General features: G+C 48.1%; 2 protein-coding genes across 2 annotated transcripts in view; one reads left to right on the top strand and one right to left on the bottom strand.

Annotated features, from left to right (window-relative positions):
- Positions 1-16919, bottom strand: part of LOC310845015 (cytochrome P450 2D28-like) — a 92910-nt gene extending 75991 nt beyond the window's left edge. The window contains exon 1 of the mRNA XM_083739884.1: positions 16811-16919. The gene's annotated coding sequence lies outside the window, so the exon portion shown is untranslated. The remainder of the gene's footprint in view (positions 1-16810) is intronic.
- The window catches only part of LOC310844912 (cytochrome P450 2J4-like), a 289677-nt gene that overhangs the window by 5229 nt on the left and 266969 nt on the right, over positions 1-17479 (top strand). The window lies entirely within an intron of this gene.

Here is a 17479-nt window from a genome sequence, read left to right as displayed (position 1 = left end):
ACGGAAACTGAACAAATCAGAGCATAACTACACGGTGTATGATCGCGAACTGTTAGCTATTTATGCAGCGTTTCGGCAGTGGAGACATCTGTAATAGGGGCACAGCACAAGATTCAGGTTTGCACGGATCATAAGAACCTGGAATATTGGAGAACAGCTCGAGTGCTCAACCAGAGACAGATTCGATGGGCACAGGAGTTCTCCAAGTTCAACTTTGAGATCAAGTACGTGCCGGGGGAAGAGAACGTGAGGGCAGACGCGCTTTCACGGAAGCCCGAGTATACGGAAGGAGAAGGACCGCCGGAAGCTCGACACGTGTTTCTTGAGGAACGATGGGTTTGCGGGGGAGCGTTGGTTGGGAAACGAGAACTAACCGAGCTGATTCGCCAGGACGAATTCACCCAAACGAGAATCAGGGAACTCAGGGGAACGGGGGGAGATCAGGGAGGCTTTGAGGAGAGGGAAGGACTGCTGTATTACAGGGGAGCAATGTATGTGCCCAGGGAAGCCCTGCGAGAAAGGGTTCTCAGACAGCTTCATGACAACCCAACAGCGGGGCACTTTGGGCAACACAAAACCATGTTACTGGTTACGAGGCAATTCTGGTGGCCAAGGGTGAGGGAAGATGTACGAGAGTATGTACGGGGGTGTGACCGCTGCCAACGGGCCAAGGGAGAGAAGGCGACCCCGGCGGGGTTACTGGAGCCCTTACCCACACCGGGAAGACCATGGGGGGAGGTGTCGATCGATTTCATGACCGATTTACCCAAATCTAGAGGGAAGACAGCAGTCATGGTAGTAGTAGATCTGCTAACCAAAATGTGCCATTTTATAGCGTGCTCACATGCAGTAACGGCAGAGGAAACTGCCCGGTTGTTTGTGGATCACATTTTCAGGTTGCATGGGACTCCGACGAGGGTTATCTCCGACCGAGGGAAACAATTTACCTCGAGGTTCTGGAGGAAACTCATGAGCTTATTGCAGGTGGAAGTGGGATTCTCGACGGCGAGACACCCGGAGACCAACGGGCAAGCAGAGAGGGCAAATAGCATTTTTCAGCAATATCTACGCTGCTACGTCAACGAGAGACAGAACGATTGGGTAGAGAAGCTAGCACTAGCGGAGTTTGCGTATAACAACGTTGAGCATGTGTCCACGGGGATGAGCCCGTTCATGGCTAATTATGGGTTGCACCCCAGGGCTTTTCCTGGGAGAGGGGAGGAAGGGTGGAGCGTGCCCGCCGCAGAGCAGTTTGTGGAAGAAATGGAAGCTCTGCACCAGCAGCTTAAGATGAACCTGGATAGGGCCAAGGAAGTGTACAAAAGACAAGCAGACAAACGCTGCCGGGAAGGGGAGACCATTAGGGTGGGAGACCGGATGTGGTTATCCACACAAGGCTTACCTTTCAAGGGCGGGTGTAAGAAACTGAGGCCAAGACGGCTGGGACTATTTGAGGTGACCCACCAAGTTAACCCGGTGGCGTTCCGGCTCAAGTTGCCAGACAGCATGAAGACCCACCCGGTATTTCATAGGTCACTGCTCTCGCCGTACAGAGGGGAGCGGAGGGTCCGGGAGGCAGGAGGGGAAGGGCTCACCCATCCACTAATGGAAGAGAGGGAACGCCACCACGAGGTAATGGAGATCCTGGATTCGCGCTGGCGAGGGCGGCAGGTGGAGTACCTAGTGGCTTGGGAGGGGGAACCAGAGTCAGAAAACACGTGGGTGCCTGCAGGGGAAATAGATGATGGATATCTGGTGGAAGAGTTCCACAACAGGTATCCGAGGAAGCCCAAACCCCTCGGGAGATTCTGGGAGGAGCAATTTGCCACCACTGACGAGGAGGAGGAGGATTTCGTGGGTTTTCCGGCTTCCCAGGGGGAAGGAGGAGAATCGTCAGGAGAGGAGGAATCAGATCGGGAAGTCCCAACCGTGAGAAATTGGAGCAGGTGGGAAGCGATGTTTGAGTCCACGGACGACAACAGCAGCTCCTTTCGGGGGTTCCCGGCATCGTTGGCTGAAGAAGGGGACAAGGTCCCATCACAGGGTCAGGCTGGGGGTGAAGGGGGTCCTGGGGAGGAGGTGGATGTCAGAGAACTGTCATCAGAACGAGAGACGGAGGCAGGACCACCCAGTGATGCCGGAGAGGGGACGAGCAGGGGGGAAGGATTTCTGACTTAAAGCGTCTTCGAATCCTTTGCATTACGCTAACAGGAGACCTAGGCTCACTCTTGGGCTCTCTCTCTCTTAACAACTTGTGGAGATGCCCCATCCTGTTCTTGACCTTGGTCAGTGACCTGGTCGTCAGCAGGTACAGCCTCTGGTTCTCCTTCCTCATCAGACAGGCATTCTGAGAGAACGTAACGCCTTGCAGGAGTCTTTGACCAACTCTCCTGCTCATAGAACTCAGCGTGTTTACTGATCAGAAGCTTACTCTGATCACCTTCTGGATATGCAAACCTCCAGCCTTTAGTGGCTGGTTCATACCCACAAAAGATCATTTTCTGGAACTTGGGTCCACCTGGCTTTTGCAAAGCCTTTGGCACTGGCACAGATGCCGCTGACCCGAACGGACGGAGAAAATGAATCTGGGGTTTCCTTCCGTGAAGCATGAAAAACGGCGTGTCACCTACCACTGAATTGTAGGACCGATTCCAGGTGAAATTCACATTCTTAATTGCCTCCATCCAAAAACTTGGAGGTAACCCAGAGTCTGACAGCAGCACCTGTGTAGCCTTAACCAGAGCTTCACTTCTGAGCTCTGCCACCCCCCTCTCTTGAGGAGAAGTCACTTTGTGACGTATCCCTTTCTGGTGAAAGAACTTCTGCAAAGCAGACCCAGTAAACTCTGCACCTCGGTCACTAGTGACTGCTTGCACCTTGGTGGAGAACCTTAGTTCCACCTCCTCAACCCAACTTTTAATCAGTTGCGCTGCATCTCCCTTGGATTTCAGAGCATGAGTCCAGGAATTCTGGCTAAAATCATCCTGCATCGTTAGCAGAAACCTGGCTCCTCCCAGACTTGGCTCTGCCATGGGTCCAAACAGATCTATGTGAACAAGCTCAAAAGGTTTTGTGGTTACCCTGTCCACCCTGGGGTAACTGCACCCTTTTACCTTTGCCTTTCTGCAAGCCTTACAATTTATGGACCTTCCACATTCCTGAATTTTACAGCCTTTAGTGCACTCAGGTAGCACCTGGAGTTCTTCAAGAGAACTATGGGCTGTCTTCTTGTGCCATGCACATGCACATGAAACATGAGTGGGAACTGTAGCACGCATAGCTTTTGCCCTCTCAGCCTCCAGAGGCGTTTTAAGAACAAAGAGATCAACTCTGACCAGCTGCTTCCCTCCCTTGGAGATTGTACAAACATCATTTTCAAAGTAAACCTTAAACCCCTTTTGCAACAAATAAGGCACAGATAAAAGACAGTGATGCATCCCAGGTAAAACGCAAACTTCCATCTGCTCCTGCAAAACAGAAAAATAGACATTTGCAACATTAGTCACATTTTTCTTTTCTCCATTTGCAAACTGAACAGTTTTTCCAGCCGGAATTGCCTTGCAATTCCACATCTCGACAGTAGGGGTCTCAGGAATCAGATTGCGGTTCGCTCCTGAGTCAATGACAAAGCATAGGTCATTGTCTCTCTCAGAGCTGTCCTTCAACATCGCCATAGCAACAAACGTCTCGCTGCCCCCTCCCTTTGGGTTTCTGCAGCTGTTCTCTCTGGTTGTCACGGCAACCAACTCCCCCTTGCAGGAAAACTTGCTCAGGACCTTGACAGCTTCCGTAGAAGCAACTTCCTCCATTGCCTTGGAGACCGGACTGGCCTCTGCGTTCCCACACAACTCTGTAGGGCTTATCTGCACATAGTGCAGGTGGCTGGCCTTGAAGCGTCTAGCTCTCCGCAGCTTCCTAGACCTTGGCTGACGACGAAAACAACTCTTGGCTGCCTTTGGAAAACAAGCCGTTTCTGAGCCTCCACCACTCATTGCCCCCCCCCACTGCTCTCAGGGCTCCCAGGACGTTTTCCTGCACCCCCTCTGGTGGGTAAAGGTCTCCCAACGCTTGGCCTCTGGCCTGGCTCCTCACACAGGTATGGTGCAGCATTCATACAGCTGCCAGCAATAGTCCCTTCGTCCCCCTCTGGGGGCTCACAGCTTCCCTCAGCTGTGTGTCGGCTCTCAAGAATGTGCCCAGCGCCATCTTGCCTTTCCCCTTCGGATGCGGCCACGTCTTGGCTCTTGCTTTCCACTCCTGCTTCACAAGCCTCACGGAGTGCCAGCCAAGCAGCCTCAGGCCTTTCAGCATCCAGGATAACTGGCTTCAGAGCAGCACTCACATTTTCTGCCAGAAAAGCAAGTACACGCTTTTCAGCTTCACTCAGCTCTGCAGCTTTTATAGCTGCCCCAGCCGCTGTCTGTGGGGGCTGGACTGCTTCCCAAAGGTTTTTCCCGACCAGGAAAAGTTCTACGTGAAAGCTCCATTCCCACCAGCTTTCGTACGTCAGCTTCTCACATGGCACCTTAAGCTCAAAGCCATGCTTTTGGGACTGCGTCATTTTTCTTCCCAGGGCCCCAGCTGTACTCACGTAACCAGTCAGCTCTTCCAGCACCCGGTTTTCAGCCGCTCTCAGCTCTCAGCTCTCAGCTCCTCTGCCTCTCAGCGTCAGGCAGGACTCAGCGTCTTCCCAGCTGACTTCAAAACACACCGGCACACTTCACAACAGCTTTATAGCGGTAACTAGTTCCATAACCTGTGAAAAAAAGGCGTGGCTAATTGGTTTACAACCCCAATTAGGCGCAGCTCCTTGAATGGCAGCCCGGCACTCTTCCATCTGCGACCCCTCTGCTGGTCCTCCTCCGGCCACCACAAGTGCAGAGTAAACACAGCGGAAAGCTGTTGCTTCTCGGTGTATAAGATCCAAACACACATAGGCGTCTGTGTGTTTACATAACAGTCTTTATTACAGCACAGATAGGTAGCCGTGTTGGTCTGCCATAGTCAAAACAAAAACAAAAATTCCTTCCAGTAGCACCTTAAAGACCAACTAAGTCAGTTCTTGGTATGAGCTTTCGTGTGCATGCACACTTCTTCAGATACACTGAAACAGAGGTTTCCAGACCCTTCTATATAGTGAGAAGGTGGGGAGGGGTATTACTCAGAAGGGTGGTGGGAATGGGTGGGTGGTCTGCCAACCACCCGTTCCCACCACCCTTCTGAGTAATACCCCTCCCCACCTTCTCACTATATAGAAGGGTCTGGAAACTTCTGTTTCAGTGTATCTGAAGAAGTGTGCATGCACACGAAAGCTCATACCAAGAACTGACTTAGTTGGTCTTTAAGGTGCTACTGGAAGGAATTTTTTTTTAATTTTATTACAGCAGTAAAATACATAACGGCACTTCTCAGATTTCTCCTGGGCTGCTAGCAGTCATGGCTGCTACTGACTCCCTCGGAAGCAGAGACGGAACAGTGAGGAACAACTCCTCCCTCCTTCTGAGTCACGCGACAGGAATTGAGGGACGTCACACAGAACTCTTTAACCCTGTGAGTTCTGAAAACACTAACAGTGAAGAATAAGAATTTCTAGTGGTATTTTCCCAAGAGAAAACATTTAAAGGGCTGTCCAGAACAAAGGTTCTCTATTATTGTTGCACTGCAGGAAATGGATTACCTAGGAGTGAACAGCTAGGGGCTGAGGTCTCTTCAGTGCCCCTCTAAAATATGTGAAGGGGTCTGGCTCCGCCAAAGTTCATGGCAATTGACATTCTAATGGTGGGCGTGAGCCACATAATGTAACTGATCATGCGAGGTGGGACTCACTTGCCCCCTTTGAGGCATTCTCAAAGTAAAGGAAGGATTGAACTCTGATTAATAAGAATAAACACAGAGGCTTGAACCAGCAAGATTCTGGGAAGGGTGCGCATAATAATCTCTCCATGCCTCCACTCCTCGGACCAGGTCATTTTATTCACAAAAGAACTTTTACAGAGTGTTCGTAAGAACCAATCATATTTCTTCTGAACATTTCAACAAACCCCACGTGGTGAAAAGTTAAACTACCAAAACTAATTAAGCACACAGAACTACAAAGGAGTACAGTTGGCAACCCCTGGAGGTGATAAACAAGCAATATACATGATAAGAAGGATGGCCAGGAGGACAGCGATCATTATCACGTTTATGTGAAACCTGTTTCCTGGCCCTAAGATTAACATCCTAAGATTAAGATATCAGAAAAGCTACATCAAAGAAGTTTGCCCACTGTCTTTGATGACCCAGGAGCCTGCCTGTCTAAGCAACTGGGCTGTGTATGTGACTTGTGAAGAGAGAGAAATGGGCAGTAGAGGAACAGTAGAGGAAATGGCCAGAGATGCAGGCGGTTGTGGGATTTGATCAGAAATTATTGTCAATGTATCAAACTCAGTCAACACAATGCATTCATCATGGACACAATGGCTTGATGCATATTTTATAATTCCTCATAGTAATCCCACCTGACCCCACACTCTGGATATTTGCACTCCTACACCCTTCCTGATATTTTATTCAAGTTGGCACCCTGATGGATTGCAACTAGCAGGATAAAACTGCAGGTAGAAGTTTGTTGCCTGTTGTAATGCATTTACTATCCTGGCCCTCAGTGCTTCATGAAGAGCTTGAACGCTGAGTTCTTTCTGCTGAAGGTCTTGACGCCTACATCAGATTGGTACCTTGCCAAGGCACAGGTTAAAAGAAGTGGCAATTCCATAAGAGGGAAAGATACCCATATTAAATACCAGATGACTTTTGGAGACTGGTGCCTGCATTGGCTGGATGAGGTGGTGGGCTGGATGAGGGCCAATAAAGTGAGTCTGTATCCTGGTAAAATGGAGGCATGGTGAGTGGAGTCTAGATAATTGTTCAGTTTACTGCTATGGATGGGGTTGAACAGGTTCATAGACTAGGGGTGCTCCTGGATAAATCTTGGCTGCTAGAGGCCCAGTGACCTTACTGCCTTCTACCAGATTCAGCCAGCAAGGCAGCTTTGGCTAGTAAGACAGCGAAAGTAGTTTCTGGATCAGGATAGCCTAACTACTGTCATTCATGTGCTGGTTATCTCTAGGCTGGATTACACAATGTGCTGCATTTGAGGCTGCCCTTGAAGCAGCGTCTGGCAAAAAATGCAGTGGCTTGACTGCTCATGGGGCAGGATATAGCCAGCATGTTTCCAGGCATATCCGCAACTGAGCGACCTTTCGACTTGTACTTGTCCTCCGCTCTTCCTCAATAGCATGTTGTACACCTTCTGACCTGAGGGGCTCATCTTCCAGCGTCATAACTTTTATGTGCCTGTTGTCTTTGCCCATGGAGTTTTCTTGGCGGGGATACTGGAGTGGCTTGCTGGTTCCTGCTCCAGGTGGATTATATTTGGTCAAAACTCTCCACTATAATCTGTCCATCTTGGGTGGCCCTGCACTGCGTAGCTCATAGCTTCTCTGAGTTATTCAAGCCCCTTCACCATGGCAAGGCAGTGATCCATGAAGGGGGGTGGTATTATGATGATGATGATGATGATGATGATGATGTCGAATCTTGGTTGTCGAACATAATCTGTTCAACTGAGGCACGGCTTCCGTTTGGTTGCAGGCGCCTCCTGCACTAAATTGGAGGCTGCGTTGGACATACGCTTCCAGAAAACATTAAGAAAACAGAGCATTTACTTCTGGGGTTTTTAGCATTTGGGAGCCAAAACATTCCAAAATGGAGGCATTTGAGATCTGAGGTTTGACTGTATTTATTATTACATTTACATTCCACTCATCCTCCCAGAGGAACCGAGGGCTGAAAAGAAGCAAAACTAAGAAAGATCTAAACTGAAAAGCTTATTGGAAGGGGATATATTGATCTCAAGTTTTATAGGCTCTTTGTTCAACCAGCGCCTTGAACTTAGCTGATTGTCAGCCAGTGGCATAACATGCTGGCTATGTCCTGCCCCCATGAGCAGTCAAGCCACTGCATTTTTTGCCAGACGCTGCTTCAAGGGCAGCCCCAAATGCAGCACATTGCTATAATCAGCCTGGAGGTAACCAGCACATGGATGACAGTAGTTAAGCTATCCTGATCCAGAAACTACTTTCACTGTCTTACTAGCCAAAGCTGCCTTGCTAGCTGAAGCTGGCAGAAGGCAGTAAGGTCACCTGGGCCTCTAGCAATTAAGATGGATCCAGGAGCACCTCTAGTCTATGAACCTGTTCTCTCAGGGGGAGTTGAACCCCTTTCATAGCAATAAACTGAACAATTGACTAGACTCCAACCACCATGCCCCCATTTTACCAGGATTCAGACTGATGTAGGCATCAAAGCCTTCAGCAGAAAGAACTTTGAGTTCAAGCTCTTCATCCAGCACTGAGGGCCAGGATAGTAAATGCATTACAAGTGCAACAGGCAACAAACTTCTACCTGCAGTTAAATCGAACCACAGTGCAGTACAATTGCTAATTCCACAAAGCACTTGCTAGTTGCAATCCATCAGGGGTGCCACTTGAATAAAATATGAGGAAGGGGGCAAGTGAGCCCCACCTCACATAATCAGTGATGAGGATTGCTCTTTCAGAGCTCTGCCAGCACTGGTGATCTCTGGCATTGAATGTGTTGGTCTCGTGTGGGGCACCAAGGAGAGCTTGGCTGTCTGGCTGGTGTACTGACCACCCAGCACACCGGCAGCCACCCTGTCAGACCTGCTGGAGGTGGCGGCAGGCTGGACCTTGGAGTTCCCAAGCTTATTGGTTTTGGGAAACTTCAACGTCCATGCCAATGCTGCCCCCTCCTCACAGGCTCTGGACCTAATGACTTCCATGGCAACACTAGGGCTCTCCCAGTTTGTTTTGGGCCCCACTCATCAAGCAGACCACACGCTGAATTTGACCTTTGGTGCTGGCATAGATGTGATCATACTCCCCCCTGTGGAAGTGACGTGATCTGATCACTGCACTCTGAAAGCCAAGATTGACTTCCCGCTCATCCCTTGCTCGGGTGGCGAGCCTATTTGGGCTCGCCGCGAAGGCTGATGGATCCTCTTAGATTCCGTCAGGCCTTGCGGGACTCTGCTTCTCCTGATGACTCATTGCAAGACCTTGTCGAGGACTGGAATAACTGATTCTTGGCGACCATCAATAAGATTGCGCATAAGTGCCCTCTGCAACCCCGCCGAAACATTGGTTTACCTAGGAGCTCCGGAAAATGAAGCGAGACCTCAGACGGCTAGAGCGAGTATGGCGACGGACTCGTGACGAAGCCTCAAGAACATCTTATAGGACGCTTATGAAAGCTTATGAGATGGCTATGAAAGCTGCTAAGAAATCTTACTTCGCACCTTCCATTGCATCCGCTAGCTCTCGCCCGGCAAAACTTTTTAGAATAATTAGGTCAATAACATCCTTAGGAGGACAACCAAATTTAAGCATAAATTCGACTCACAGCTGTGAGGCGTTCGCGAACTTTTTTGCAGAGAAAGTCCTGTTGCTCCGCCATGACCTCCCTGCCAATTTAGATACAGTGACAGAACTGGAGTTCCCTCGACAGTCTTCGGGTCCAGTGTTGGATCATTTCGATCGCATACTCCCTGCTGATGTGGATAGATTCCTCTGAGCTGGTAGGCCCACCACTTGCCTCCTTGATCCATGCCCATCTTGGCTGATTAGGGTGTGCCCAGATGTTGCACGGATCCCCCTGGTTGAAATTATCAATTTGTCCCTTGGCACGGGGACATTCCCAGGGGAGCTGAAGGAAGCACTGGTGTGTCCACTCTTAAAGAAAACTTCACTAGATCCTTTAGATTTATCCAATTACTGCCCAGTTTCAAATCTTCCATATCTGAGTAAGGTAATTGAGAGAGCGGTTCCAGAACAGCTTGGTAGGTTTCTGGAGGAAACATCAGCTCTAGATCTATTTCAGGCCGGGATCCATCCTGGTTTCGGGACCGAGACAGCTCTGGTCGCCCTAACAGATTATTTCCGTAGACAACTGGATCGAGGCGGGTCGGGACTGCTGATTCTCTTAGATTTGTCAGCAGCTTTCAACATGGTTGATCATGATCTTCTGGACCACTACCTCACCGACGTGGGGATACAGGGCATAGCCCATAAATGGCTGTGCTCTTTTATCTCTGGTCAGGGACAGAGGGTGGCGCCAGGGAGGGAGATGTTCTCACGCCACTCCTTGGTGTGTGGAGTGCCACAGGGCGCAATCCTCTCCCTGATGCTTGTTAACATCTTTATGCCGCCCCTTGCCCAGATTGTCCGCAGCTTTGGGCTGGGTTGTCACCAATATGCTGATGACACTCAGCGCTATCTGCTGATGGATGGCCACACTGACTCGGCCCCGGAGACACTGACCAGATGCTTGGACCTTCATACCTATGGAACCACTGTTGCTATCAAAGGGTTAAAGGGTAGCAGAAACGCTCTAATCACTGAGCAGCTGGAGGTCATTAGGCTTCCAGGAACATGAGTTTGTATAAATAGTCTCCTGTGTGTTTGTTCTTCCCCTTTTCTCCCCTTTTTGGGCATGTTTGCTGAGATGTGTGGTTCTTCGCCAGGGTTGTTTTTTGTTTTGTAAATAAACCTTATCTTTGAGTTACAAACCGCATGCTCCAAGACTACTCTTTGAAAAGATACTGCCTCTCCTGCCCTTCTTCAACTGTTGTGCGAAATACTCTGCTGTAGTGGGACTTGTGACGATGGAAGCGCACTGGGCATTTACATTAAACTAATTAAAGTTTAATGGGACAGGTTATGGGTGTTTGTACGTCAAGAAGGAGCTAAGGAGTGCAGTTCAGAGTGATTTATGCAAGGACTGGAGCGAAGTCAGAAGCGGTTGCCGACAACGAAAGCTTTCAAAGCAGCTTGAGTCCTGCAATGTGCCTAGAAAAGTTTTAAACAGGCACTGCGCAGTTTGTACTCGCTGGAAGACATCTTATTCTTCAAGGAGCCACCTCAGCAGCTGGGAGACGGTCTACAGGTGTGTGAGTATCGTTCCTAAGCCCCAGGGAGGATGGCAGAGTCCCAGGAAAGTTTTTCTGTCCCGTTTACGCGACTCAATGGGAAAAATTGGCAAGATTGGAAGGCTAGAGTGAGGGTTTGGTTGCAAGCAAAAGAGTTGTGGAGTTGTACTGAAGCACCGCCTTTACAGGCACCTGCAGACGCGTCTGCAGAAGACAAAGCAACAGCAGCAGCTTCACAGAAACGTGACAGGAAAGCCCAAGGTCTACTAGTTTTGGCAGTGGGACCAGAGCAAATGCCTTACGTTTCTGAGTTAAAGAACACGCATGAGGTCTGGACGGTTCTGCAGCGGCTAAATTCCAGAAACACTGCGGGGGCCAAGATCCATGCTACAAGATGTTTGTTTGATTTACGTCTCCAACCGGGAGCGTGTGTGAAAGAACATATTGCCAAAATGGTGTCTGCCTTTAATCAACTAAGACAGCTGGGCATTCCTTTCTCTATGGAGCAGCAGTCATACATATTGTTGTCTTCTCTTGATAAAAGCTATGAGACTCTAGCTCTAACTTTGGAAGCTATGCCTTCAACTGAATTAACCCTTGAATACATTTCATCTCGGCTTGCAGATGAACAGGATAAAAGGCAAAGAGAAAGAGGTTTGTCTTTAAAGGGGAGTTATGCTGTGCCTGGGGACGCAGGTGGCGCTGTGGGGGACGCAGGTGGCGCTGTGGGTTAAAGCCTCAGCGCCTAGGACTTGCCGATCGAAAGGTCGGCGGTTCGAATCCCTGCGGCGGGGTGCGCTCCCACTGCTCGGTCCCAGCGCCTGCCAACCTAGCAGTTCGAAAGCACCTCCAGGTGCAAGTAGATAAATAGGGACCGCTTACCAGCGGGAAGGTAAACGGCGTTTCCGTGTGCGGCTCTGGCTCGCCAGATGCAGCTTTGTCACGCTGGCCACGTGACCCGGAAGTGTCTCCGGACAGCGCTGGCCCCTGGCCTCTTAAGTGAGATGGGCGCACAACCCCAGAGTCTGTCAAGACTGGCCCGTACGGGCAGGGGTACCTTTACCTTTACCTTTATGCTGTGCCTAAGAGTGTTGATGCTGAGTTTGAGCACACAGTAAATGCTTTTGCAGCTAGACACTGTTTTCGCTGTGGTTCCCCTTCCCATTTAATTAGGAATTGCACACGTGAACCTGGTCAAGACAGCACCAAGGCCGTTACCCCTAGTTACCAGACAAGGAGTTCCAGGGGACGTCGAAGAAGAGGAGGAGGTCGTGGCTACTCCCACAGCACACAGCACATGGCTTCAGCAATGGCGTTGATGCAAGGGCGTGGCCAAGGCAGCAATCTACGCTGGTTGATCGACAGTGGTGCATCTCACCACCTGGTGGCGCCATCTAGTGTCCGTTTGCAGAATTGCAGACATTTGCAAACCCTTAAAGTTGTGACAATGGCAGATTCAACTAAACGTTCCTTAGAGACCGTAGGCACAGTGTTCTTGAAATGTTTGCAAACAGAAATTGATGCCTACGTGCTAAAGGGATTGAAGGGGTGTATTTTGTCTGTGTCAGAACTTGATAGAAATGGGTTTAAAACTGTGTTTGAAAATGGGGTTTGCACTATTTCAAAGAATAACGTATCTCTTTTGCAGGTGGAATGCAGAGATGGGTTATATTATTTTGAGACAAGTCCAGATGAAGTTGAACAGGTTCATGCTGGTTGTGTGAACTCACCTACCCATAATTCTTGTGTCCATTTATGGCACCGCCGTCTGGGACATATTAATTTTCAGTATGTTAAAAGGCAACCTGAATTATCAAAAGGGTGCAAAATGAACAAATGTACTAAGTATTTGGATTGTACTGCATGCAAAAGGGCGAAGGTTCATAGATGCAGCTATCCCAGTTCAGATAGGAAATCTGACAAAGTATTCCAACTTGTGCATATGGACCTATGTGGCCCAATGCCTGTTGCTAGCATGGGAGGTTCGAGGTATGCACTGTGTCTCTCGGATGACAAAACAAAGGTTACATGGTTTTTTCCTCTCAAAACAAAAGCAGATACTGCAGAAACAGTTAAAAATTGGGTTCATGCAGTAGAACTTGAATTCGGTACTAGAGTACTTGCTTTTCAGACAGACAGAGGGTCAGAATTTACCGGGTCTGTGTTGCAGAATTTCTTTAAGAAAAAGGGAATTAAGCATCGTCTGTCTACACCTTATTCCCCCCAAGAAGGAGGCGTGGCCGAACGTAAAAACAGGGTTCTGCAAGAGTTGGCAAACTCTATGTTGTTTGATGCTAAACTCCCTCAAAGTTACTGGGCGGAAGCCTGGCAGGCGGCTACTCATATTCTGAACCGAGTATATAATTCAGTAATTGCAACTACCCCATATTTTGCTTTATATGGGAAGAAGCCCAAAATTAATTACTTTCGGGTGTTTGGATGTCCAGCCTATGTACTTATCCCAAAAGCGTTAAGGAAAAAGGGAGGTCCAAGGGCTAGGAAACTCATCTTTTGTGGGTACGAACCACACGCCAAATCTTGGAGGTTCGTGAACCCAAATGGGGATACTACAAGAGTGGTCCTCAGTAGGAGCGCTGAATTTTGTGAGCAGTCTGGATGGACTCACTTACACGGTAACCCTGACATTTTGAGAGATGATTTAGGCATTTATGCTGAGAATGAAAGTCCAGAGAGTAGTGAGCCAGAAGAGGATGGTGCACATGGTTCAGATGCAGATTCTGACCAGGCACAAGGTCCTTCTCCCAAGATAGAAAAGCCAAAATCTAGGGGTGTTCCAACATCGCCAGTCAGTAGGCCTAGCAGACAGCAAAAGAGAAGCAGGTCGCCTGCAACACCAAGCCCAAGGGAGGTATCTAAACGGAGGTCTTTATCCCTAGAGGCACATCCAGGTATAAAGTCTGAGACAAATTCTGACAGCCAACGGTCAGAGGGGGCACAAGAGGAACAATTGCGCAGGTCAAATCGTGCCACAAAAGGCAAGCCGCCAGAGCGGTTTAAGGTGACAAGTGTATACGTAAATATGGCACAGTGTGAGCCAGGTAGCTATATGGAAGTACAACAGCTTCCAAGCTCAGAAGCCGTTAAGTGGCAGGAAGCAATGGAAAAAGAGATGGCTTCAATGAAGTCTCTCGGTGTGTTTACAAGTACAGAGCTTCCGAAAGGGCAACAAGCTGTAGGTTGTCAATGGGTATATCGTTTAAAGCCCACAACTACTGAGGAGTTGCAATATAAAGCCCGACTAGTTGCAAAAGGGTTTTCGCAGCGCAAAGGTGTTCACTATTCTCAAATCTATGCCCCTACTTCAAGATCAGAGTCACTAAGAATGCTTTTAGCCTCTTCAGCTAAGAAGGGAAATAAGCTGTTTCATTTTGATGTCAATGTGGCTTATTTAAATGCAGACTTACAGGAGGAAGTCTATATGACACCACCACCGGGTTTTGAAGGAGACAAGCCAAACCAGGTCTGGCGCCTACACAAATCCATTTATGGGTTGAAACAGTCCGCCCGTAATTGGAATTCCTGCTTAAACGATGCTCTAGAGAGCATGGGGTTCAGAAAGAGCGCAGCAGATGCGTGTCTTTATCTAAAAGGCTCGGGATGTGAACAAGAAGCAGTTTTGATATTTGTTGACGATTTATTATACAGTGGAAAGGATGATAAACTTGCACAACAATTTGCCACAAAGCTTGGAGAAAGGTTTCAGATAAAATCACTAGGCAATGTATCTGTTTATCTAGGAGTTAAAATTCAGCAAGATGAAAATGGGAACTATTGGCTCAGCCAAGAAGCTAAGATCCAGCAGTTGCTGGAAAGGTTTAAAATGGACAGCTGTGCTGGTGTTAAAACCCCAATGGAGCTAAGTTACATAAAGGATGCTCAAGCCGAGCAACAGACAGAGTTCAGTAATCCCGGGGTTTACCAGTCAGCGATAGGCAGTCTACTCCACATTGCACAGTGGACTCGGCCCGATATAACATATGCTGTCAACATGCTGTGTAGACAAGCTGAAAAACCATCAATGCATGCTTGGCAAGGAGTAAAAAGAGTTTTAAGGTATCTCCAAACTACCAAAAGGTTTCGCTTAAAACTATCAGCAGAGGGCAGCACACAACTTGAATGTTGGGCCGACAGTAGTTGGGCAGATGCTGGACCAGATAGAAAATCAGTGTCAGGAATGGCGATAAAATTTGGAAATGCACTAATTGGTTGGAGATCAAGAAAGCAATCACTTATAGCTTTAAGTTCAACTGAATCTGAATTCAATGCATTATCAGATGTATGTAGAGAACTGGAATTTTATAAGCAACTGGTACAAGAATTGTTTGGAGAATGTTCCCTACCTATCAGAGTGTGGGAAGACAACCAACCTTGTATTAAACTAGCTAAATCAGGTCAATTCAAGGCCCACACAAAACACTTGGATATCCGTTATCAAAATGTATGCCAAAGTGTAAAACAAGGTTTAATTGAACTAAAGTATTGTCCAAGCCAAGAAAATCTCGCAGACGGTTTTACGAAAGCTTTGGGTCCGCAATCTCATAAATGTTTCTGTTCAGGTTTAAATTTGAATTAAGGTTGGTACAGCTCAGTGTTACGAGCGAGAGGGGGTGTTGCTATCAAAGGGTTAAAGGGTAGCAGAAACGCTCTAATCACTGAGCAGCTGGAGGTCATTAGGCTTCCAGGAACATGAGTTTGTATAAATAGTCTCCTGTGTGTTTGTTCTTCCCCTTTTCTCCCCTTTTTGGGCGTGTTTGCTGAGATGTGTGGTTCTTCGCCAGGGTTGTTTTTTGTTTTGTAAATAAACCTTATCTTTGAGTTACAAACCGCATGCTCCAAGACTACTCTTTGAAAAGATACTGCCTCTCCTGCCCTTCTTCAACTGTTGTGCGAAATACTCTGCTGTAGTGGGACTTGTGACGATGGAAGCGCACTGGGCATTTACATTAAACTAATTAAAGTTTAATGGGACAACCACCTCTCCCGGTATGCCCCACGAAGAACCTTAAGGTCCATAAATAACATCATCCTAGTGGTCCTGAGCCACAAGGAAGTCAGATTAGCCTCAACCAGAGCCAGGGCCTTTTCAACACTGGCTCTGGCCTGGTGGAACTCTCTTTCTCATGAGACCAGGGCCCTGCAAGATCTGATTTCTTTTTGCAGGGCCTGTAAGACAGAGTTGTTCCTCCTGGCTTTCGGCTTTCGGCTTGGAATTAACTTGACCCCCTCCCCCTCTTTCTTTCCCTGTAAGACAGAGTTGTTCCTCCTGGCTTTTGGCTTGGAATTAACTTGACCCCCTCCCCCTCTTTCTTTCCCCCTTTTTCCTTCTGCGATGGAACTCCTACTTGGGGACTTCCCTGGATTTTTTCTGGCCCACATAGGACCAGTCTGGATTCCCCCCCCCAACCGGACTTGACATTTTCATCCCCAAAAAGTTTTTGAATTTCTGCTGAAACGAGGCTGCATTTTAATGTTGTATTTTAATCTTGTTTTTTAAGTTGTATTTCAATCAATTATTTTATATCTAGTGTTGGCTGGGGAGGGTGGGGTATAAATAAAATTTATTATTATTATGCAGCTCATGCCCACCATTAGAATGGCAATTGTCATGAACTTAGGGGGAGCCTGGTAGTCCCCTCAAATATTTTAGGGGGCACTGAAAGGACCTCACCCCTAGTTGTTCACTCCTAGGTAACCCGTTTCCTGTTGAGTGCAACAATAATAGAGAACCTTTGCTCTGGACAGGCCTTTAAACGTTTTCTCTTAGGAAAATACCAGGAGAAACTCTTATTCTTCACTACTTACCTTTTCCTTTTATCATAGTCCTAAGGAAAGGAGTCTCTGGTCGCTCGTCTAATTCTTCAGAGTGGTGAGTGAGCGCTTCTTTCACTGCTTGGAATCCAGACAGTACTACTACAACAGGTAGATGTATTGTCCATAGTGTGAAAATATTTCCATGTTGCTTTGCCAGCTACCATTAGGGTCAAAAGAGAGGAGAGGAATGATGTGTTCAAAAACTGCAGTTGGATATTTCAACTTAATAATAATAATAATAATAATAATAATAATAATAATAATAATTTATTATTTATACCCCGCCCATCTGGCTGGGCCTCCCCAGCCACTCTGGGCAGCTTCCATAGAAACCAAAAATACAGTAAAATATCACACATTAAAAACTTCCCTGAACAGGGCTGCCTTCAGATGTCTTCTGAATGTCAGGTAGTTGTTTATCGCTTTGACATCTGATGGGAGGGCGTTCCACAGGGCGGGCGCCACTACCGAGAAGGCCCTCTGCCTGGTTCCCTGTAGCTTTGCTTCTCGCAATGAAGGAACCGCCAGAAGGCCCTCGGAGCTGGACCTCAGCGTCCGGGCAGAACGATGGGGGAGGAGACGCTCCTTCAGGAATACTGGACCGAGGCCGTTTAGGGCTTTAAAGGTCAGCACCAACACTTTGAATTGTGCTCGGAAACG

This window comes from Podarcis gaigeae, assembly GCF_964106915.1.
Source record: "Podarcis gaigeae genome assembly, chromosome: 5".
Lineage (NCBI taxonomy): Eukaryota > Metazoa > Chordata > Lepidosauria > Squamata > Lacertidae > Podarcis > Podarcis gaigeae.
Note: the sequence above shows the minus strand (reverse complement) of the source record. Positions and strands in the feature narration are given on the sequence as shown.